This window comes from Triticum aestivum, chromosome 6D (genome assembly GCF_018294505.1).
Source record: "Triticum aestivum cultivar Chinese Spring chromosome 6D, IWGSC CS RefSeq v2.1, whole genome shotgun sequence".
Taxonomy (NCBI): domain Eukaryota; kingdom Viridiplantae; phylum Streptophyta; class Magnoliopsida; order Poales; family Poaceae; genus Triticum; species Triticum aestivum.
The window spans coordinates 143,165,055-143,188,298 of NC_057811.1; the positions used below are offsets into that span (position 1 = coordinate 143,165,055).

Consider the following 23,244-nt stretch of genomic DNA (forward strand, 5'->3'; position numbering starts at 1 on the left):
CGCTTCATACGTAGATCCCTCCACGACGCTCTGTTTAGAACTACACCAACTAACAGCTCCACCATTCAATATAAATATGTATCCGGTTTGTGACTTAGAGTCATCCGGATCAGTGTCAAAGCTTGGATCGACGTAACCATTTACGACGAGCTTTTTGTCACCTCCATAAATGAGAAACATATCCTTAGTCCTTTTCAGGTATTTCAGGATATTCTTGACCGATGTCCAGTGATCCACTCCTTGATTACTTTTGTACCTTCCTGCTAAACTAATAGCAAGGCACACATCAGGTCTGGTACACAACATTGCATACATGATAGATCCTATGGCTGAAGCATAGGAAATGACTTTCATTCTCTCTCTATCTTTTGCAATGGTCGGGCATTGAGTCTGACTCAACTTCACACCTTGTAACACAGGCAAGAACCCTTTCTTTGCTTGATCCATTTTGAACTTCTTTAAAACTTTATCAAGGTATGTGCTTTGTGAAAGTCCAATTAAGCGTCTTGATCTATCTCTATAGATCTTGATGCCCAATATATAAGCAGCTTCACCGAGGTCTTTCATTGAAAAATTCTTATTCAAGTATCATTTTATGCTATTCAGAAATTCAGTATCATTTCCGATCAATAATATGTCATCCACATATAATATCAGAAATGCTACAGAGCTCCCACTCACTTTCTTGTAAATACAGGCTTCTCCAAAAGTCTGTATAAAACCATATGCTTTGATCACACTATCAAAGCGTATATTCCAACTCTGAGAAGCTTGCACTAGTCCATAAATGGATCGCTGGAGTTTGCACACTTTGTTAGCACCTTTTAGATCGACAAAACCTTCTGGTTGCATCATATATAACTCTTCTTTAAGATATCCATTAAGGAATGCAGTTTTGACATCCATTAACCAAATTTCATAATCATAAAATGCGGCAATTCGTAACATGATTCGGACGGGCTTAAGCATCGCTACGTGTGAGGTCTCATCGTAGTCAACTTCTTGAACTTGTTGAAAAACTTTCGCAACAAGTCAAGCTTTGTAGACAGTAACATTACCGTCAGCGTCAGTCTTCTTCTTGAAGATCCATTTATTCTCTATGGCTTGTCGATCATCGGGAAAGTCAACCAAACTCCACACTTTGTTCTCACTAGTAAGCGTGCACATGCAACACACGTATAATCGTAGAAAAAAGTTTTGACCATATAGTTAAAACATAATTATACCGTATCAAACATGAACATAGTGCACTTCTCAACAGAACAACCATACAGAATTAACAAAAAACACATTAATACAACAATTCCTTAGTCAAACTACAAGTTGGCCAGAGATGTACGACACAACCGACTCCAACTCTACCTAATGACCTGCAGAGGTATTCATACAATATAATGGTTTCAAACATTCAAACATGCAAGATATATCACAGGCTGTATCAAATTGCATGATGACTGTGGTGCAGTTTCCCTTTATTTACATAACTAAAACAATAAGTATTCTGCTTGCAAGCAACACAATGGCCGGCAAAAGTTATCTTCTGAAAGGAAACACAATCTGCTCTCTTGCTGTACAAGTACAATCAGTGAAACCACTTCCCATACCATATATTTGACCTTCTGACCATCATTATGTACAAGCACAATCTGCTTTCTTTCTGTACATCTAAAAGGTTTCAAAATCACAATCTTCTCAATCCTGCAAGAAAGAAAGGGTGGGTTCTGAACCTTCCTCTAACAAAGTCTCTAAAAGGTTTCAAAGTCACAATCTTCTCAATCCTGCAAGAAAGAATGGGTGGGTTCTGAACCTTTCTCTAACAAAGTCAGCTTCTATAGTTCACCCAATTAAATTTTATTGCGAGTAGTAAATTTCTTCCTTTTTATGCTCACCACCAAAGGAGAGTCTTTTTATAGCACAGAGCAAACATGTATGTACAGAGGTCTAATAATGAATCCTCCTATACATGTTCACCAATAAAGCAAATAGCTTTGATGGACTTACATAATACAGTACAGCTCGAAGAATCCTCCTAGACATGCATTTACAGAGGTCTAATAACGCTAAACCACAAATCCTCCTACATGTTCACCAGTAAAGCAATTGCCTTTGAAGCTCCAAGAACAATATTCAGTAGAATAGAAGTATAGAGACATAGTAAAGCCAAGATGGGACTGAACCTGGTAGTCCCGTCCGATCACTACAGAGGGCTTGACGACTTTGACGCCTCTGGGAGCAGTGGCAAGAAGTTCCGCCCGCCCGCCACCGTATACTCCAGAGGCACACACCAAACAAAAAAAAAAGCAATAGAAACCCCAATTCCTGGAGGGGGAGAAAGAATGGGAATGGGAGTGCAGGCGCGGACCTCGTCGTGGCCAGCGAGGGAGATCTTCTCCTTGTTGAAGATGGCGATGTAGAAGTCAAGTATGCAGCCCTCCGGCATGCAGCCGCCACGGCACCATCAGCATACAAAATAATCTGCATCACCGGTCATAGTCTCGTCAGGATTCTAGCATCGATGTTGCATTTTTCCAAGCAATTTATGACCTGCAAAAATCATGTTGTTCATATTATATAGAACGAAAAATAAGATTCTAGCATCGATGTTATGCATTTCAGTACTGTTTAACAGTCTCTTTTTTCATAACTATCCTAGCTAAAAAAATGTTTTTAGTATGTCTTGGGCTATTGGCTAATTCTGGGCATAATAGTCTCAAAGTGCATATGTGGTTCTTTGAGTATAGAAGCAGAACACAATGCTAGTAAATAAAAAGACTAAAATATAAAGAGTTGTGGAACGCCATCGCAGCTGATTACATTCGCGAAAATAAGGTAGAAGAGATAGTAATGGAAATGTACAGTCCAAAATGTAGAAGTTGAATGAAAACTTTAGTAAGATGAGATTGGCAGTTTAGCTTACCTACAACTGGGGCTTCTCTAAAAGCAGCAATTAGAAATGTTTGTACATGCATGAACTTGCTTAGTAGCTTTCTTCAGCACTTAGAAAAGAAATCTCACGATGATGATTTGTTGCTCACCTTGCTGCATGCTGCAAACCGACTAAGAGAACATTATGTGAAGACAAACCATGAGATTCAGGTAGAACTTGTCCTACAATGAAGGTTGCAGTTTTATTGCTGCAAACATTACCCGTGGATTCAGTCGTCAGTCTAAAGTAACAAACCAACTGTCTGCAATTGATGGGAGATATCCACTGATGTTTTTCTCTCATGCCAGTTGCCAAACTTCAAATCACACACAAAACATACCGGCGCACAGAGAGAAACGATGGTGGCAGATTTCGCATCCCCTGACTGGAAGAACCGGCGGCCATGGGACATGCGTCCTCGGCGCTCCACACCAATAGCAACAGAATGAGAGCAATGTCTGGCATGGAGTTCAGAGCTATAGTGTTTGCATCCTCTTCGCGGACCAACATCGCGGCGGCACCGGAGCTTGCGTTATGGGCGCAACAGCAATGGCGGTGTGAAGACATGTGTATATCTTATTTAGGAAATAGCAGCACAAGGCATTGTCTGTCTCCCACCAACAGAGGCAGATCCATCTCTTCCTACAAATGGGTTAAAAATTGTACTGAATCCGACATGGTTAATTGTATTGGCAAGTAACCACGGGAGGGGCACATACCTCGTACTCAAGCTGCAAGAAGTCGGAAAATCAAAGCACAATCCTCTCAAATCAGTTCAATCGATCCACCACCCAGTTGCTACGAAAAGTACCAATTCACTGTGTAACATTGTTGTGTCATAGCGCATCATCAAGGAGAATCCACTAATTCCATGATCGTTGTCGCCTTTCACGGCCAAGTAATTAGGCCTATGATACATAAGATACACTGAGATCAAACCTGAACATGCTAGCTTGTACAGTACTTATACATAAAGCAAAACATTTGGAGTTGGTCTTGTATGGAATATAAAGGGGGGAAAAGAGCAACTACCTGATTCATGGGTGGCGTCAGGCTGCTGAGGCTGCGCGACATCCAGATCGTGGCGAGCGTCCACGCGAGTAGTAGGCCAGCATGTGGAAGGAGATGGCGTTAAGGCTGGCGCGTCCGCAACTGGATGGATCGACGGTGGTCGCGTTCACGCAGCTGACGCCGTGAGACTGGGGCGTGGTGGAGGCAGTTTACACATAGTCCAGTACTTCAGTTACCTCGAGGGATGTGGTAGTGGCATGCCCAGATCGAGTGGATCCGGCCGGTGAGGCGCCTCGCGGCACCAGGGGGAGGCGGCGGACGTGGTGAAGGGTGGCGGCGAGCGCTGCTTCTTCCTCTGCAGCGATAGGTGCACGCTCTCCCGGTTGAGCACCAGCTACACCCGCCGCTCGTCCTCCTCTGAGACTCGTCGTTCTTCAGGCCGCCGTCCCCTTCAGCGCCGGAGGATAGGACCCCCCGGGATCCATTATAGGAGTTAGCCTGGGCATCTAGGGCGCGGGGCACGCGTGACGGTGGGAGCGCGGAGCTGCGGCGTCTGACAGGCGTGGGCGCGGTACGGGAATGCGGCGGCGCTGAGCTCGCGTGGGGGCGGCATGGTAGTGTGATGGCGCTGAGATTACGCGGAGGAGGTAGGGCACCGGTTATGGGAAGATGGAAAGGACTGGATCTGGAGCGGAGGAATTCTCGGGCATAACCAGCTCATCAACGTCGGGTGGAATAGATCCGCAAATTGGGGCTTCTGCTGGTGAGATTCGCGAGATCAAGGGGACGCGGAGCTGGTATCGGCAGACCACGGCGTCTGCTCCGCAGAACATTTGATCTGATCCGTTAATCCGAGTGACAGGTCATTGGTGTGATACGGACAGTAGGATATGTTTAAGTGGATTTGATTGTAGGATGCTGGTTATCCTGTGTACAGTTTTTTGTGTGACTTTAGGTGAATTCATGTTTGCTCTTTTAATATTAGCATAGAAGCATAGATATAGATATAGATACATGGATCCCATTTCAGATTTCATGGCCTCAAACCATTTCGCGGAATCTGGTCTCATCATTGCTTCTTCATAGTTCGTAGGTTCATCATGGTCAAGTAACATGACTTCCAGAACAGGATTACCGTACCACTGTGGTGCAGATCTTACGCTAGTTGACCTACGAGGTTCGGTAGTAACTTGATCGGAAGTTTCATGATCATCACCATTAGTTTCCTCACTAATTGGTGTAGGAATCACTGGAACTAATTTCTGTGATGAACTACTTTTCAATAAGGGAGCAGGTACAATTACCTCATCAAGTTTTACTTTCCTGCCACTCACTTCTTTCGAGAGAAACTCCTTTTTTAGAAAGGATCCATTCTTAGCAACGAATATCTTGTCTTCGGATCTGTGATAGACGGTGTACCCAACAGTCTTCTTTGGGTATCGTATGAAGACACATTTCTCCGATTTGGGTTCGAGCTTACCATGTTTGAAGCTTTTTCACATAAGCATCACAGCCCCAAACTTTGAGAAACGACAACTTGGGTTTCTTGCCAAACCACAATTCATATGGTGTGGTCTCAACGGATTTAGATGATGCCCTATTTAACGTGAATGCAGTCGTCTCTAAAGCATAACCCCAAAATGATAGCGGTAAATCAGTAAGAGACATCATAGATCGCACCATATCTAATAAAGTGCGGTTACGACGTTCGGACACACCATTACGCTGCGGTGTTCCGAGTGGCGTGAGTTGCGAAACTATTCCGCATTGTTTCAAATGAAGACCAAACTCGTAACTCAAATATTTACCTCCACGATCAGATCGTAGAAACTTTATTTTCTTGTTACGATAATTTTCCACTTCACTCTGAAATTCTTTGAACTTTTCAAATGTTTCAGACTTATGTTTCATCAAGTAGATATACCCATATCTGCTCAAATCATCTGTGAAGGTCAGAAAATAACGATACCCGCCGCGAGCATCAACACTCATCAGACCGCATACATCAGTATGTATTATTTTCAACAAGTCTATTGCTCGCCCCATTATTCCGGAGAACGGAGTCTTAGTCATCTTGCCCATGAGGCATGGTTCGCAAGCATCAAGTGATACATAATCAAGTGGTTCCAAAAGTCCATCAGCATGGAGTTTCTTCATGCGCTTTACACCAATATGACCTAAATGGCAGTGCCACAAATAAGTTGCACTGTTGAAAGATCGTGGATGTCGCCTAGAGGGGGGTGAATAGGCGCTTTAAAATAATTACGGTTTAGGCTTGAACAAATGCGGAATAAACCTAGCGGTTAATTTGTCAAGCACAAAACCTACAACAACTAGGCTCACATATGTTCACCAACAACTTATGCTAAGCAAGATAAACTACTAGGTGATAGCAAGATAAATGACAAGAAACAATATGGCTATCACAAAGTAAAGTGCATAGGTAAAGAGCTCGGGTAAGAGATAACTGAGGCACGCGGAGACAACGATGTATCCCGAAGTTCACACCCTTGCGGATGCTAATCTCCGTTTGGAGCGGTGTGGAGGCACAATGCTCCCCAAGAAGCCACTAGGGCCACCGTAATCACCTCACGCCCTCGCACAATGCAAGATGCCGTGATTTCACTAAGGGACCATTGAGGGCGGTCACCGAACCCGTACAAATGGCAACCCTTGGGGGCGGTCACCGAACCCGTACACTTTGGCAACCCTTGGGGGCGGTCACCGGAACCCGTCAAATTGCTCGGGGCGATCTCCACAACCTAATTGGAGACCCCGACGCTTGCCCGGAGCTTTACGTCTAGGGCGCCCAAGCACCCAAGAGGAACAAGCTCAAGGGTACCAAGCACCCAAGAGTAATAAGCTTCTCAACTTGTAACCTCCACGTATCACCGTGGAGAACTCAAACCGATGCACCAAATGCAATGGCAAGGACACACGGAGTGCCCAAGTCCTTCTCTCTCAAATCCCACCGAAGCAACTAATGCTAGGGAGGAAAATGAGAGGAAGAACAAGAAGGAGAACACCAAGAACTCCAAGATCTAGATCCAAGGGGTTCCCCTCATATAGAGGAGAAAGTGATTGGTGGAAATATGGATCTAGATCTCCTCTCTCTTTTCCCTCAAAAACTAGCAAGAATTCATGGAGGGATTGAGAGTTAGCAAGCTCGAAGAAGGTCAACAATGGGGGAAGAACACGAGCTCAAAAGATAAAGTTCATTGGGGAAGAAGACCCCCTTTTATAGGTGGGGAAAAATCCAACCGTTATGGTCACAGCCCGCACCGAGCGGTACTACCGCTAGGGCGGTAGTAGCCCTTTGAAACACAATAGCGAGGAGACAAAAAAGCCAAAAGAACCGTCGGAGCGGTAGTACCGCTTGACCTCACGGTACTACCGCTAGGGGTAGCGGTACTACTGCTTGCGAGTGGTACTAAAAAATTACATCTGTGCCTACCACCGCTGGACTTGTGACGAGTTTTTGATCCCGAGCGAAAGTAGCCACGGAAGTAGCCGCGGTAGTACTGCTCCAAGAGGTAGTACCGCTCCCAAGAGCGGTAGTAAAAAATTACATCCGCTCATGTCCGCGGTAGTACCGCTGCAGCCTTTTCAGAACACCAAAACTGACACAACTTCTGCAAACGGACTCCGAATTCGACGAAACCAAGTTTGTTGGAAAGCTAGCAACAAGGGCTAACACAATCTTGATAGAAATACCAATAAGAAGCAAATGAGGAAATGCCCAAAGAAAAATGGTGAGAACCCTTTCTCGGATAAGACCGGTAAAACCTCCAACATCGAAAACATCGTAGAAGACGCATGCAAACTCCGTTTTCGATGAACTCAAGCTTGTCATCAAGATGACCATAAGCTCTAAGACTCACAAAGAGAACCAAACAAGAACCAAGAAACATGATGCAAGGATGCAATGGTTTGAGCTCTCGACGAACGATACGATCAAGCTACTCACTTGAGAGCCCCCCCCCCTTGATAGTACGGCTATCGATCCTATAACCCGGTCTCCCAACTACCACCATGAGACCGGTAAAATAGAAAACCTATCAAGGGAAAACCTTTGCCTTGCACATGGTCCACTTGAGCTAGATGATGACAATCTTGACTCCCTCAAGTTGGACCACCTTTCTTGATTGCGTTGGCTCGATGAAGACTAGATGATTACTCCCCCATAGTCCACTATGGGTGAGCCACTCTTCGGCACATCTTCACAAGTCCATTGTCACCACAATGGACGGCAAGCTTCAAGCACTTGATCTCTTCTTGATGCTCCACTTGAACTTGCACACGGCAATCTTGATGACGATCACCACTTGATGTCATCCTCTCCATGGGTTGAGTGATATATTCCTCTTGACGCAAGCCCATGAACACGTACCTAACCCCACATAGAACTCCCACATAGACCATGGGTTAGTACACAAAGCACAATGGACAATGCTTACCATACCATGGGATCACTTGATCCCTCTCGGTACATCTTTTACGCTTTGTGAGTTGATCAACTTGATTCACTCTTGACTTAGTCTTGATCAACCTAGAATCTTTCCAACTCTCTTCATTTGGATGATGTCTTGAAGGTAAACATGAATGATCACACAATCTTCTTCTTCAAGACATGCTTGCAAATAAGCTCAACTCTCACATGACCAATCTTTGGATAATTCCTTAATAGCACCTTGGTCAACACAAACTCTCCTTGAAACCAACACATGTACTCCAAGAAAAGCCTATGGACAAAACCTTCAAATATAACTCAAGGCAACCATTAGTCCATAGAGATTGTCGTCAATTACCAAAACCAAACATGGGGGCACCACATGTTCTTTCAACTGTCATTATTAAACTTATATCTTTTGGCTTCAACACTATGAATACTAGTGAGTTGCACGTGCCTTGCACATGAGTTGTGAGATATCATTACAACACAATGTTGATAGACAACTGGCACTTACATATTATGTTATTGAAAAGGAAAACCTTAGCTGCATAGTGTTCCAATACATGTATATAACACTCTATATGTATGGACCTTAAGTTTGAATTCATGAATATGCAAAGATAGTGTTGCAGCATTTGGTTGAAATTCTCTGAAAAGATATATGGATGTAAGAAATGGTTCATCGGAAGTCTTTCACCATGAGTAAAAATTCACAAATATCTCATAAATGGATACACTTTTATTCAAGCGAGAACTCTAATTGAGCAAGAGCAAACATGGAAGATTCTAGACTAAATCATAAATGGATACACTTTTATTCAAGAGAAAAACTCTAGAGTAAATGCATGGAAGGTTCTAGAGTAAATGAGAAATGTGTAAAGATAGTATATGTGACAAGTACAAGGGTGCACTAAGTTTTTAACTATTGGAAAGTTCTAGATAGTACACATGACAGAATCTGATGTAATTGGTAGGAAATCGAATGGTCAGCAACGCTCGGATTTGCCACCTCTTGACTGTCGGATTGAGTTCATCCAATGATCCATATTTAAACTTATTCACACACTATATAGTGGTATATATGTGTATCACTACTATCGAGATTCAATAAAAATAGACCACTCATCAAGGGTGCATGACCATAAAAGATATTACTCATATAAATAGAACAACCATTATTCTCTGATTTAAATGAATAACCGTCTCGCATCAAACAAGAACTATTCTGGTCTAGAACTAATCCCGAAGGTAGATGTAGAGGTAGCATGCCGACGGCGATCACATCGACTTTGGAACCATTTCCCACGTGCATCGTCACCTCGTCCTTAGCCAATCTTCGTTTAATCCGTAGCCCCTGTTCCGAGTTGCAAATGTGAGCAACAGAACGAGTATCAAATACCCAGGCGCTACTACGAGTATTAGTAAGGTACACATCAATAAAATGTATATCAAATATACCTTTCCATTTTCCATCCTTCTTATCTGCCAAATACTTGGGGCAGTTCCGCTTCCAGTGACGAGTCCCTTTGCAGTAGAAGCACTCAGTCTCAGGCTTAGGTCCAGACTTGGGCTTCTTCACTTGAGCAGCAACTTGCGTGCCGTTCTTCTTGAAGTTCCCCTTCTTCCCCTTGCCCTTTTTCTTGAAACTAGTGGTCTTGTTGGCCATCAACACTTGATGCTCCTTCTTGATTTCTACCTCCGCAGCCTTTAGCATCACGAAGAGCTCGAGAGTTGTCGTGGAATTGTCACGGCAGATGTCCTAGTGTGAGGACTTAGTAGTGAGGCCAACGCATCTATATGGTAGCTTGAGAGGGGTTGATCGGGACGAGAGACGCAACACACAAGACAAGGATTTAGACAGCTTCGGGCCCCAGGAAACATCATCCGGTAATAGCCCTACATGTTGTTTGTGGCTAGATCTCATTATGCTCATGAGGGAGACGCCGCATAAGCCGGCTCCCCTTTAGTTGTGTCTAGTGTTGGGGAACGTAGTAATTTCAAAAAAATTCCTACGCACACGCAAGATCATGGTGATGCATAGCAACGAGAGGGGAGAGTGTTGTCCACGTACCCTCGTAGACCGACAGCGGAAGCGTTATCACAACGCGGTTGATGTAGTCGTACGTCTTCACGATCCGACCGGTCAAGTACCGAACGTACGGCACCTCCGAGTTCTACACACGTTCAGCTCGATGACGTACCTCGAACTCCGATCCAGCCGAGTATTGAGGGAGAGTTTCGTCAGCACGACGGCGTGGTGACGATGATGATGTTCCACCGACGCAGGGCTTCGCCTAAGCTCCGCAACGGTATTATCGAGGTGTAGTATGGTGGAGGGGGGCACCGCACACGGCTAAGAGATCTCAAGGATCAATTATTGTGTCTCTGGGGTGCCCCCCTGCCCCCGTATATAAAGGAGCAAGGGAGGAGGAGGCCGGCCCTAGGAGGGGCGCACCAAGTGTGGAGTCCTACTAGGACTCCCTAGTCCTAGTAGGATTCCACCTCCCATATGGAATAGGAAAAGAGGAAGGGAAAAAGAGAAGGAAGGAAGGGGGCGCCCCCCTTCCCTAGTCCAATTCGGACCAGACCAAGGGGAGGGGTGCGGCCACTCTTGAGGCCCCTTTTCTTCTTTCCCGTATGGCCCAATAAGGCCCAATACGTATTCCCGTAACTCTCCGGTACTCTGAAAAATACCCGAATCACTCGGAACCTTTCCGAAGTCCGAATATAGTCATCCAATATATCGATCTTTACGTCTCGACCATTTCGAGACTCCTCGTCATGTCCCCAATCTCATCTAGGACTCCGAACTCCTTCGGTACATCAAAACTCAATAAAACTGTCATCGTAACGTTAAGCGTGCGGACCCTACGGGTTCGAGAACTATGTAGACATGACCGAGACACGTCTCCGGTCAATAACCAATACCGGGACCTGGATGCCCATATTGGCTCCCACATATTCTACGAAGATCTTTATCGGTCAGACCGCATAACAACATACGTTGTTCCCTTTGTCACCGGTATGTTACTTGCCCGAGATTTGATCGTCGGTATCTCGATACCTAGTTCAATCTCGTTACCGGCAAGTCTCTTTACTCGTTCCGTAACACATCATCCCGCAACTAACTCATTAGTCACAATGCTTGCAAGGCTTATAGTGATGTGCATTACCGAGTGGGCCCAGAGATACCTCTCCGATAATCGGAGTGACAAATCCTAATCTCGAAATACGCCAACCCAACAAGTACCTTTGGAGACACCTGTAGAGCACCTTTATAATCACCCATTTACGTTGTGACGTTTGGTAGCACACAAAGTGTTCCTCCGGTAAACGGGAGTTGCATAATCTCATAGTCATAGGAACATGTATAAGTCATGAAGAAAGCAATAGCAACATACTAAACGATCGAGTGCTAAGCTAACGGAATGGGTCAAGTCAATCACGTCATTCTCCTAATGAGGTGATCTCGTTAATCAAATGACAACTTATGTCTATGGCTAGGAAACATAACCATCTTCGATTAATGAGCTAGTCAAGTAGAGGCATACTAGTGACACTCTGTTTGTCTATATATTCACACATGTATTATGTTTCCGGTTAATACAATTCTAGCATGAATAATAAACATTTATCATGATACAAGGAAATATATAATACTTTATTATTGCCTCTAGGCCATATTTCCTTCAGTCTCCCACTTGCACTAGAGTCAATAATCTAGTTCACATCGCCATGTGATTTAACATGAATAGTTCACATCACCATGTGATTAACACCCTTAGTTCACATCTTTATGTGACCATCACCCAAAGGGTTTACTAGAGTCAGTAATCTAGTTCACATCGCTATGTGATTAACACCCAAAGAGTACTAAGGTGTGATCATGTTTTGCTTGTGAGATAATTTTAGTCAACGGGTCTGTCACATTCAGATCCGTAAGTATTTTGCAAATTTCTATGTCTACAATGCTATGCATGGAGCTACTCTAGCTAATTGCTCCCACTTTCAATATGTATCTAGACCGAGACTTAGAGTCATCTAGATTAGTGTCAAAACTTGCATCGACGTAACCTTTTACGACGAGCCTTTTGTCACTTCCATAATCGAGAAACATATCCTTATTCCAGTAAGGATAAGTTTGACCGCTGTCCAGTGATCTACTCCTAGATCACTATTGTACTCCCTTGCCAAAATCAGTGTAGGGTATACAATAGATCTGGTACACAGCATGGCATACTTTATAGAACCTATGGCCGAGGCATAGGGAATGACTTTCATTCTTTTTCTATCTTCTGCCGTGGTCGGGTTTTGAGTCTTACTCAATTTCACACCTTGTAACACAGGCAAGAAACTCTTTCTTTGACTTTTCTATTTTGAACCACTTCAAAATCTTGTTAAGGTATGTACTCATTGAAAAAAACTTATCAAGCGTCTTGATCTATCTCTATAGATCTTGATGCTCAATATGTAAGCAGCTTCACCGAGGTCTTTCTTTGAAAAACTCCTTTATGCTTTGCAGAATAATTCTACATTATTTCCGATCAACAATATGTCACTTACATATACTTATCAGAAATGTTGTAGTGCTCCCACTCACTTTCTTGTAAATACAGGCTTCACCGCAAGTCTGTATAAAACTATATCCTTTGATCAACTTATCAAAGCGTATATTCCTACTCCGAGATGCTTGCACCAGTCCATAGATGGATCGCTGAAGCTTGCATATTTTGTTAGCACCTTTAGGATTGACAAAACCTTCTGGTTGCATCATATACAACTCTTCTTTAATGAATCCATTAAGGAATGCAGTTTTGTTTATCCATTTGCTAGATTTCATAAAATGCGACAATTGCTAACATGGTTCGGACAGACTTAAGCATCGCTGCGAGTGAGAAAATCTCATCGTAGTCAACACCTTGAACTTTGTCAAAACTTTTTTCCGACAAGTCTAGCTTTGTAGATAGTGACACTACTATCAGCATCCGTCTTCCTTTTGAAGATCCATTTAATCTCAATGGCTCGCCGATCATTGGGCAAGTCAATCAAAGTCCATACTTTGTTCTTCATACATGGATCTCATCTCAGATTTCATGGCCTCAAGCCATTTTGCGGAATCTGGGCTCACCATCGCTTCTTCATAGTTCGTAGGTTCGTCATGGTCTAGTAACATAACCTCCAGAACAGGATTACCGTACCACTCTGGTGCGGATCTTACTCTGGTTTACCTACGAGGTTTGGTAGTAACTTGATCTGAAGTTACATGATCATCATCATTAACTTCCTCACTAATTGGTGTAGAAGTCACAGGAACAGATTTCTGTGATCCAATAAGGGAGCAGGTACAGTTACCTCATCAAGTTCTACTTTCCTCCCACTCACATCTTTCGAGAGAAACTCCTTCTCTAGAAAGGATCCATACTCAGCAACGAATGTCTTGCCTTCGGTTCTGTGATAGAAGGTGTACCCAACTGTCTCCTTTGGGTATCCTATGAAGACACATTTCTCCGATTTGGGTTTGAGCTTATCAGGATGAAACTTTTTCACATAAGCATCGCAACCCCAAAATTTTAAGAAACGACAACTTTGGTTTCTTGCCAAACCACAGTTCATAAGGCGTCGTCTCAACGGATTTTGATGGTGCCCTATTTAACGTGAATGCAGCTGTCTCTAATGCATAACCCCCAAAACGATTAGTGGTAAATTGGTAAGAGACATCATAGATTGCACTATATCCAATAAAGTACGGTTACGACGTTCGGACACACCATTATGCTGTGGTGTTCCAGGTGGCATGAATTTGTGAAACTATTCCACATTGTTTTAACTGAAGGCCAAACTCGTAACTTAAATACTCTTCTCCACGATCAGATCGTAGAAACTTTATTTTCTTGTTACGATGATTTTCTGCTTCACTCTGAAATTATATGAACTTTTCAAATGTTTTAGACTCTTGTTTCATTAAGTAGATATACCCATATCTGCTCAAATCATCTGTGAAGGTCAGAAAATAATGATACCTGCTACGAGCCTCAATATTCATCGGACCACATACATCTATAAGTATGATTTACAACAAATCTGTTGCTCTCTCCATAGTTCCGGAGAACGGCGTTTTAGTCATCTTGCCCATGAGGCACGGTTCGCAAGCATCAAGTGATTCATAATCAAGTGATTCCAAAATCCCATCAGTATGGAGTTTCTTCATGTGCTTTACACCAATATGACCTAAACGGCAGTGCCACAAATAAGTTGCACTATCATTATTAACTTTGCATCTTTTGGCTTCAATATTATGAATATGTGTATCACTACGATCGAGATCCAACAAACCATTTTCATTGGTGTGTATGACCATAGAAGGTTTTATTCATGTAAACAGAACAACAATTGTTCTCTAATTTAAATGAATAACCGTATTGCAATAAACATGATCAAATCATATTCATGCTCAACGCAAACACCAAATAACACTTATTTAGTTTCAACACTAATCCCGAAAGTACAGGGAGTGTGCGATGATGATCATATCAATCTTGGAACTACTTCCAACACACATCGTCACCTCGCCTTTTACTAGTCTCTGTTTATTCTGCAACTCCTGTTTTCGAGTTACTACTCTTTAGCAACTGAACCAGTATCAATTACCGAGGGGTTTCTATAAACACTAGTAAAGTACACATCAATAATCTGTATATCAAATATACCTTTGTTCACTTTTACTAGTCTCTGTTTATTCTGCAACTCCCGTTTCGAGTTACTACTCTTAGCAACTGAACCAGTATCAATTACCGAGGGGTTGCTATAAACACTAGTAAAGTACACATCAATAATCTGTATATCAACTATACCTTTGTTCACTTTGCCATCCTTCTTATCCACCAAATAGTTGGGGTAGTTTCGCTTCCAATGACCAGTCCCTTTGCAGTAGAAGCACTTAGTCTCAGGCTTAGGACCAGACTTAGGCTTCTTCACTTGAGCAGCAACTTGCTTGCCGTTCTTCTTGAAGTTCCCCTTCTTCCCTTTGCCCTTTTCTTGAAACTAGTGGTCTCGTCAACCATCAACACTTGATGTTTTTCTTGATTTCTACCTTCGTCGATTTCAGCATCACGAAGAGCTCGGGAATTACTTTCATCATCCCTTGCATACTATAGTTCATCACGAAGTTCTACTAACTTGGTGATGGTGACTAGAGAATTCTGTCAATCACTATTTTATCTGGAAGATTAACTCCCACTTGATTCAAGCGATTGTAGTACCCAGACAATCTGAGCACATGCTCACTAGTTGAGCGATTCTCCTCCATCTTTTAGCTATAGAACTTGTTGGAGACTTTATATCTCTCAACTCGGGTATTTGCTTGAAATATTAACTTCAACTCCTGGAACATCTCATATGGTCCATGACGTTCAAAACGTCTTTGAAGTCCCGATTCTAAGCCGTTAAGCATGGTGCACTAAACTATCAAGTAGTCATCGTATTGAGCTAGCCAAACGTTCATAACGTCTGCATCTGCTCCTGCAATAGGTCTGTCACCTAGCGGTGCATCAAGGACATAATTTTTCTATGCAGCAATGAGGATAATCCTCAGATCACGGATCCAATCCGCATCTTTGCTACTAACATCTCTCAACATAATTTTCTCTAGGAACATATCAAAAATAAAACTGGGAAGCAACAACGCGAGCTATTGATCTACAACATAATTTGCAAAATACTATCAGGACTAAGTTCATGATAAATTCAAGTTCAATTCATCATATTACTTAAGAACTCCCACTTAGATAGACATCCCTCTAATCCTCTAAGTGATCACGTGATCCATATCAACTAAACCATGTCCGATCATCACGTGAGATGGAGTAGTTTCAACGGTGAACATCAATATGTTGATCATATCTACTATATGATTCACGCTCGACCTTTCGGTCTCCGTGTTCCGAGGCCATATCTGTTATATGCTAGGCTCGTCAAGTTTAACCTGAGTATTCCGCGTGTGCAACTGTTTTGCACCCGTTGTATTTGAACGTAGAGCCTATCACACCCGATCATCACGTGGTGTCTCAGCACGAAGAACTTTCGCAACGGTGCATACTCAGGGAGAACACTTATACTTTGATAATTTAGTGAAGGATCATCTTATAATGCTACCGTCAAACAAAGCAAGATAAGATGCATAAAGGATTAACATCACATGCAATCAATATAAGTGATATGATATGGCCATCATCATCTTGTGCTTGTGCTCCATCTCCGAAGCACCGTGCTTGTGATCTCCATCTCCGAAGCACCGTCATGATCACCATCGTCACCGGCGCGACACCTTGATCTCCATCGTAGTATCGTTGTCGTCTCGCCAACTTATTGCTTTTACGACTATCGCTACCGCTTAGTGATAAAGTAAAACTATTACATGGCGATTGCATTTCATACAATAAAGCGACAACCATATGGCTCCTGCCAGTTGCCGATAACTCGGTTACAAAACATGATCATCTCATACAACAAATTATATCACATCATGTCTTGACCATATCACATCACAACATGCCCTGCAAAAACAAGTTAGACGTCCTCTACTTTGTTGTTGCAAGTTTTACGTGGCTGCTACGGGCTTAGCAAGAACCGTTCTTACCTACGCATCAAAACCACAACGATAGTTTGTCAAGTTGGTGCTGTTTTAACCTTCGCAAGGACCGGGCGTAGCCACACTCGGTTCAACTAAAGTGAGAGAGACAGACACCTGCCAGTCACCTTTAAGCAACGAGTGCTCCGAACGGTGAAACCAGTATCGCGTAAGCGTACGCGTAATGTCGGTCCGGGCCGCTTCATCTCACAATACCGCTGAACCAAAGTATGACATGCTGGTAAGCAGTATGACTTATATCGCCCACAACTCACTTGTGTTCTACTCGTGCATAGCATCAACGCATAAAACCAGGCTCGGATGCCACTGTTGGGGAACGTAGTAATTTCAAAAAATTTCCTACCCACACGCAAGATCATGGTGATGCATAGCAACGAGAGGGGAGAGTGTTGTCCACGTACCCTCGTAGACCGACAGCGGAAGCGTTATCACAACGCGGTTGATGTAGTCGTACGTCTTCACGATCCGACCGATCAAGTACCGAACGTACGGCACCTCCGAGTTCTACACACGTTCAGCTCGATGACGTCCCTCGAACTCCGATCCAGCCGAATATTGAGGGAGAGTTTCGTCAGCACGACGGCGTGGTGACGATGATGATGTTCCACCGACGCAGGGCTTCGCCTAAGCTACGCAACGGTATTATTGAGGTGTAATATGGTGGAGGGGGGCACCGCACACGGCTAAGAGATCTCAAGGATCAATTGTTGTGTCTCTGGGGTGCCCCCTGCCCCCGTATATAAAGGAGCAAGGGAGGAGGAGGCCGGCCCTAGGAGGGGCGCACCAAGTGTGGAGTCCTACTAGGACTCCCTAGTCCTAGTAGGATTCCACCTCCCATATGGAATAGGAAAAGAGGAAGGGAAAAAGAGAAGGAAGAAAGGGGGCGCCCCCCTTCCCTAGTCCAATTCGGACCAGACCAAGGGGAGGGGTGCGGCCACCCTTGAGGCCCTTTTTCTTCTTTCCCGTATGGCCCAATAAGGCCCAATACGTATTCCCGTAACTCTCCGGTATTCTGAAAAATACCCGAATCACTCGGAACCTTTCCGAAGTCCGAATATAGTCATCCAATATATCGATCTTTACGTCTCGACCATTTCGAGACTCCTCGTCATGTCCCCGATCTCATCCGGGACTCCGAACTCCTTCGGTGCATCAAAACTCAATAAAACTGTCATCATAACGTTAAGCGTGCGGACCCTACGGGTTCGAGAACTATGTAGACATGACCGAGACACGTCTCCGGTCAATAACCAATACCGGGACCTGGATGCCCATATTGGCTCCCACATATTCTACGAAGATCTTTATCGGTCAGACCGCATAACAACATACGTTGTTCCCTTTGTCACCGGTATGTTACTTGCCCGAGATTTGATCGTCGGTATCTCGATACCTAGTTCAATCTCGTTACCGGCAAGTCTCTTTACTCGTTCCGTAATACATCATCCCGCAACTAACTCATTAGTCACAATGCTTGCAAGGCTTATAGTGATGTGCATTACCGAGTGGGCCCAGAGATACCTCTCCGATAATCGGAGTGACAAATCCTAATCTCGAAATACGCCAACCCAACAAGTACCTTTGGAGACACCTGTAGAGCACCTTTATAATCACCCATTTACGTTGTGACGTTTGGTAGCACACAAAGTGTTCCTCCGGTAAACGGGAGTTGCATAATCTCATAGTCATAGGAACATGTATAAGTCATGAAGAAAGCAATAGCAACATACTAAACGATCGAGTGCTAAGCTAACGGAATGGGTCAAGTCAATCACGTCATTCTCCTAATGAGGTGATCTCGTTAATCAAATGACAACTTATGTCTATGGCTAGGAAACATAACCATCTTTGATTAACGAGCTAGTCAAGTAGAGGCATACTAGTGACACTCTGTTTGTCTATATATTCACACATGTATTATGTTTCCGGTTAATACAATTCTAGCATGAATAATAAACATTTATCATGATACAAGGAAATATATAATACTTTATTATTGCCTCTAGGGCATATTTCCTTCATCTAGCCCTAGAGATTGTTTCCTCTCCCTCTTGGGGAGCCCTGCCCCTCCTTATATAAGTTAGAGGGGTGGGTTACATGTGGAGTCCTAGTAGGACTAGGACTAGTCTTCTTTTCTTACAAGTTGAATAGAAGTCCGGGTCTTGCTTCCTTTGTAGGAGAATATTCCTTATGCCTTTCCTCTTAAGCCGGCCTACCATAATGTAAGCCAGCCTTCTCGGCCTTGAGCCTCTTGCCCCCCCGGGTCTTGTCGCTCCTCTGATCCGCTTGCCAGGTCACCCATAAGTCGCCAGGCTCGGGCGGGTCACTTAGTGAGTCGTCTAGTCAGGGCAGGTCATTAGTGATTCACCAAGTCCGGCCGGGTTATACATCCGGCCGGGTCATACCGCGGGGTATATCCCCGACATTAGCCCCCAAGTTTAATTTGGATTTATCCATGTTAAACTGATCTGCAGCATAAACACAAGAACAAATTGACAGGTTGTACTCCGGGTTAAATATTCTTGTAAGCCGGCACTTGATCATCCTTAAGTCCTTGTCATCTCCTCCTTCTGGAAAATCCGGGTCAATAGACCAACTTCATAATCAATTTGCTTGTAGAAGAAATATTGTAAATAAAGCATCCATTTGAGTTGGCCTTCAATGCTCTGACTTGACAAAAATATTGGTCTTGAAATATTCAACAGATATTCAGCCGGCTTGAAAATGTATAACTTGCCAAGCTATGATTTGCAAAATCGTCGGGTTATAAAAACTGATGGTTCCAGGTCATGACTGTTTATAGACACCGGGTCACGATTGTTGCCAACGCCGGGTCATAATTATTGATGACACCGGGTCAATCTGGTTTGCTCAAAACTGAGAATTTGAAAATATTTCTCCTTATATCCGTGTTACCTGTAGCCCCCAAGTCTTGAGCATATCAAAATGATGACTTAAGACTTGATTCAATATAAATATTACCACTTTGAAGAAATCCATATTGTTCATCTCAATCACTAGTCAGAACTGAGTATTCCTCATATATAGCCCCCAAGTGTCGGGTTGTCATGCTTGTAGCAACCTGGGACTTGTAATTGCCTTATGCTCATAAAAACTTCAACCAATGTAGCCCCCAAGGGCCAGGCCATTATGCAATAATGAGTAGGGACTTCGTAAATATAATCATGTATACCTGAGTAGCGACGTGTAGCCTCCAAGGGCCGGCTCAGTAAGATAATACTGAACTGGGACTTTTCATTGAAAATAATATCATATGATGTAACCCCCATCCTGGGGCTTGAACCCACATCCACAAGGTTAAGAGCTTTGTGCTTTACCAACTGAGCAGTGGATCCTTCAATATAATGGAATAAGGCTTGTGTACCTTGATTTTTAACAGGAGCAATTGGTAGCCCCCAAGGGCCGGCTCATTATGATGTGATGAATCGGGTCTTCAATAAGGCTAATAAAAGTGACTTTGCATTAGCCCCAAGTGTCATGGTGCATGCTTGCAGCGACATGAAACTTGCATATTTGATGTAATCTCAATTTGAATAATGTAGCCCCCAAATGCCAGGTCGTAAGCCTGCAGCGACTCGGGACTATCCGTTCCATTGTAGAATAAATCATATCCATTGATAAAATAATAGCCATTGCGCTAAAGCGACTTTGAAAACCTTAATCATAATAGTGGTTATTGATAACCATAATAAAAATCCAGCCATGTTGGCTATTAAAGATTTGAATAACCCGGTTTGAAAACCTCAATCATTCAATATCATAATGAAAAATCCAGCCAAGTTTGGCTATTAAAGATTCAAGTACCTTATCTGTTGACAAGTAAATCCGGAGTTTTAAATACCCGTCGGCTCTTGGCCGATGGCGATTTAATACGCCTCCATTGTAAGCCGGAATTTTTATAACCCGGCTATTTATAGCCTTTGAGTAAATCCAGCACGGATGATCATTCTGAAGCATCAATTTTAATGATGAGCTTGGACTTAAGCATTTATATAAGTCATAGTTCTGCAAATCCTGCATAAAATTTAAACAACATACGCCCTGGCGACTTAATGTCAAAAGCCAGGGCGGGTAACCACCCAAATGTAGTCTTATCCTGTGATATTGAATTTGCACTGTCAGTCTATGTGACCTGCACAATAAGGGTGATAACCCAAAACTTAGAAGTCAAACCTTCCAAGTATTAATATTTTCATATGCTGGCGACTTATTCGTCGAAAGCCAGGGCGGGTTTAATAGAAATCACATATATATGCTTCAGATATGAGCAAAAAGTCTCAAAACCCAAAAGATTGTGTTAAAAAAAAACTTAATCCAGACAAAAAGAAAATCAAGGCTTCTGATTCGAATACGATCAGTAAACCTTCCAAAGGGGTTAAGCTAGGATTCGAATACGATCATGTAGCCCCCGGTGGCTTTGGGTTTGCCGATCAAGAGGGTACCGACAGCTATGTTCTCTTTGGTTCGAATACGACCTATGTTTGAACAGGAAGCCCCCAAATGACCTTGAGAGTTGTTTAACGACTCTGATTCGAATACGATCCACGCCGGACCCAAAAGGGGTTGAGCTATGATTCGAATACGATCAAGAAGCCCCCTAGTGAGTTTGGCAGTGTGCCGATCAAAAGGGTACCGACAGCTATGTTCTCTTTGGTTCGAATACGACCTATGTTTGAAACAGGAAGCCCCCAAGTGACCATAATAAGATAAGCCGTAAGGCAGGATACCCATGTTCGAACCGCGCATCATGGCAACAAGTTCTCTTTTGGCAACCTTTAATTTGTTTGAGAACTCGAACTTGCGAGAGATTAATTTTTTTGAACCGGAACTTTAAACCGGATTTGAGAGCTTCAAAGCTTTGTAAAAGACAAATTTACCTTGAGTCGGATGTTGAATCGGATTTGAGAGCTTCAAAGCTTTGCGGGAGAAAGATGTCTCTTGAGCCGGATTTTAAACCAGAATCTTTAATTTGAACCGGCAATTTTCTGACGACCTTTAAATTTTCATCAATATGGCGGTGGCCTCCGGAACCGGGTTATCCTTCCCTCCAATGACCCGGAGTTCCCGAGTCATGTCATTGTAGCCCCCGAGTCTCAAGACGACTCGAGGAGTTGGCTTGAGATTCTTCATATTTAACCGTGATATAAACCGGCATGAGTTATCCAATAACTTAATGATATAATAATCCCTTTTTCCAGTGGACAATTTGTCCTGCATTGGAAAACTTGCAAGCCAGAGTAATTGCTCTTTTAAAGAAAGCAATATATAATATAAAAATATACTGGATGGATTTCACCTGATATGTTAAGCCAGAAATTATCCGCCGCGGAGTTGATGATCACTATGGTGAAGTTAAAACCAATCACGAGCGAGTCGGCCACGGATGTAGACAGATGAGTCGGCCGAGGCATTGTAAACCGGTGCGGACGAGCAAGTTGTCCTCCGCGTTGTAAGCCGGTGCAGACGCGTGAACCGACCGCAAGGGCGGATGGGCGAGTCGTCCGCGGCGTTGTAAGGCCGCGCGGACGGGCGAGTCGGCCACGGCGTTGTAAGCCGGTGCGGGAGTCCGTTGAGTAAGGACGACCACCTGTGCCGAATGATGTTGGCACGCCTCCATCTCCGCAGTATAATGCCACTTTGTAATGAATTATTCTCCTGCATATAAAACACAGCAGGGCAAAGTAATTTTGCTCGGATGAATTAATATGTGCTTAAAAATAAATAGGGCAAACATCACCTAGTATTTTTTGGATGTTGATAGCAGCTCATCTGAACATCTCCAGCAACTACCCTTCCCTGATAATAGCCATACACGTGACCATACCATCAAGTACTGCCAACGCATATGGCACAGTAAGCCGTGCGGATAGGCGAGTCGGTAGCGGCATTGGAAACGGCACGGACGCGGGCAAGTCGGCCATGGGCACGGACAATGAGTTAGTCGCGTGTGTTGATATAGCGGGAGCAGTGATTTTTCCACATATCTGTCGAGCAGCATGGCACAAACGTGCTAGTGCAAAAATAATATTGGCGCACACTCCTTTGCGACACCCTTGTAATAAATAATGGTCCTATGAAAAAGTACCACAGACCAGAGTAATTGTTCTCAAACAAAATATGCACGGATAACATATTTAGAAAAAATAGCACCTAATGTTTTGTCGGGCGAACGCGGACACCAGCGCT

The 23,244-nt window shown here is 43.5% G+C and overlaps 1 long non-coding RNA gene across 5 annotated transcripts; it reads right to left on the minus strand.

Moving 5' to 3' along the window:
• Window positions 1-1,254: 1,254 nt before the first annotated feature.
• LOC123144160 (uncharacterized) lies at window positions 1,255-4,800 on the minus strand. 5 transcript variants are annotated; one of them, XR_006471316.1, is made up of 5 exons: window positions 3,959-4,800; window positions 3,646-3,834; window positions 2,918-3,568; window positions 2,002-2,544; window positions 1,255-1,698 (listed from the first exon to the last, which is right to left on the minus strand). It is a non-coding gene; the product is annotated as an uncharacterized lncRNA (long non-coding RNA). The 5 variants fall into 5 exon arrangements; XR_006471315.1 differs by having other exon boundaries at window positions 1,255-1,778; XR_006471314.1 differs by having other exon boundaries at window positions 1,255-2,077; window positions 2,178-2,544; window positions 3,959-4,799.
• Between the last annotated feature and the right edge of the window lie 18,444 nt (window positions 4,801-23,244).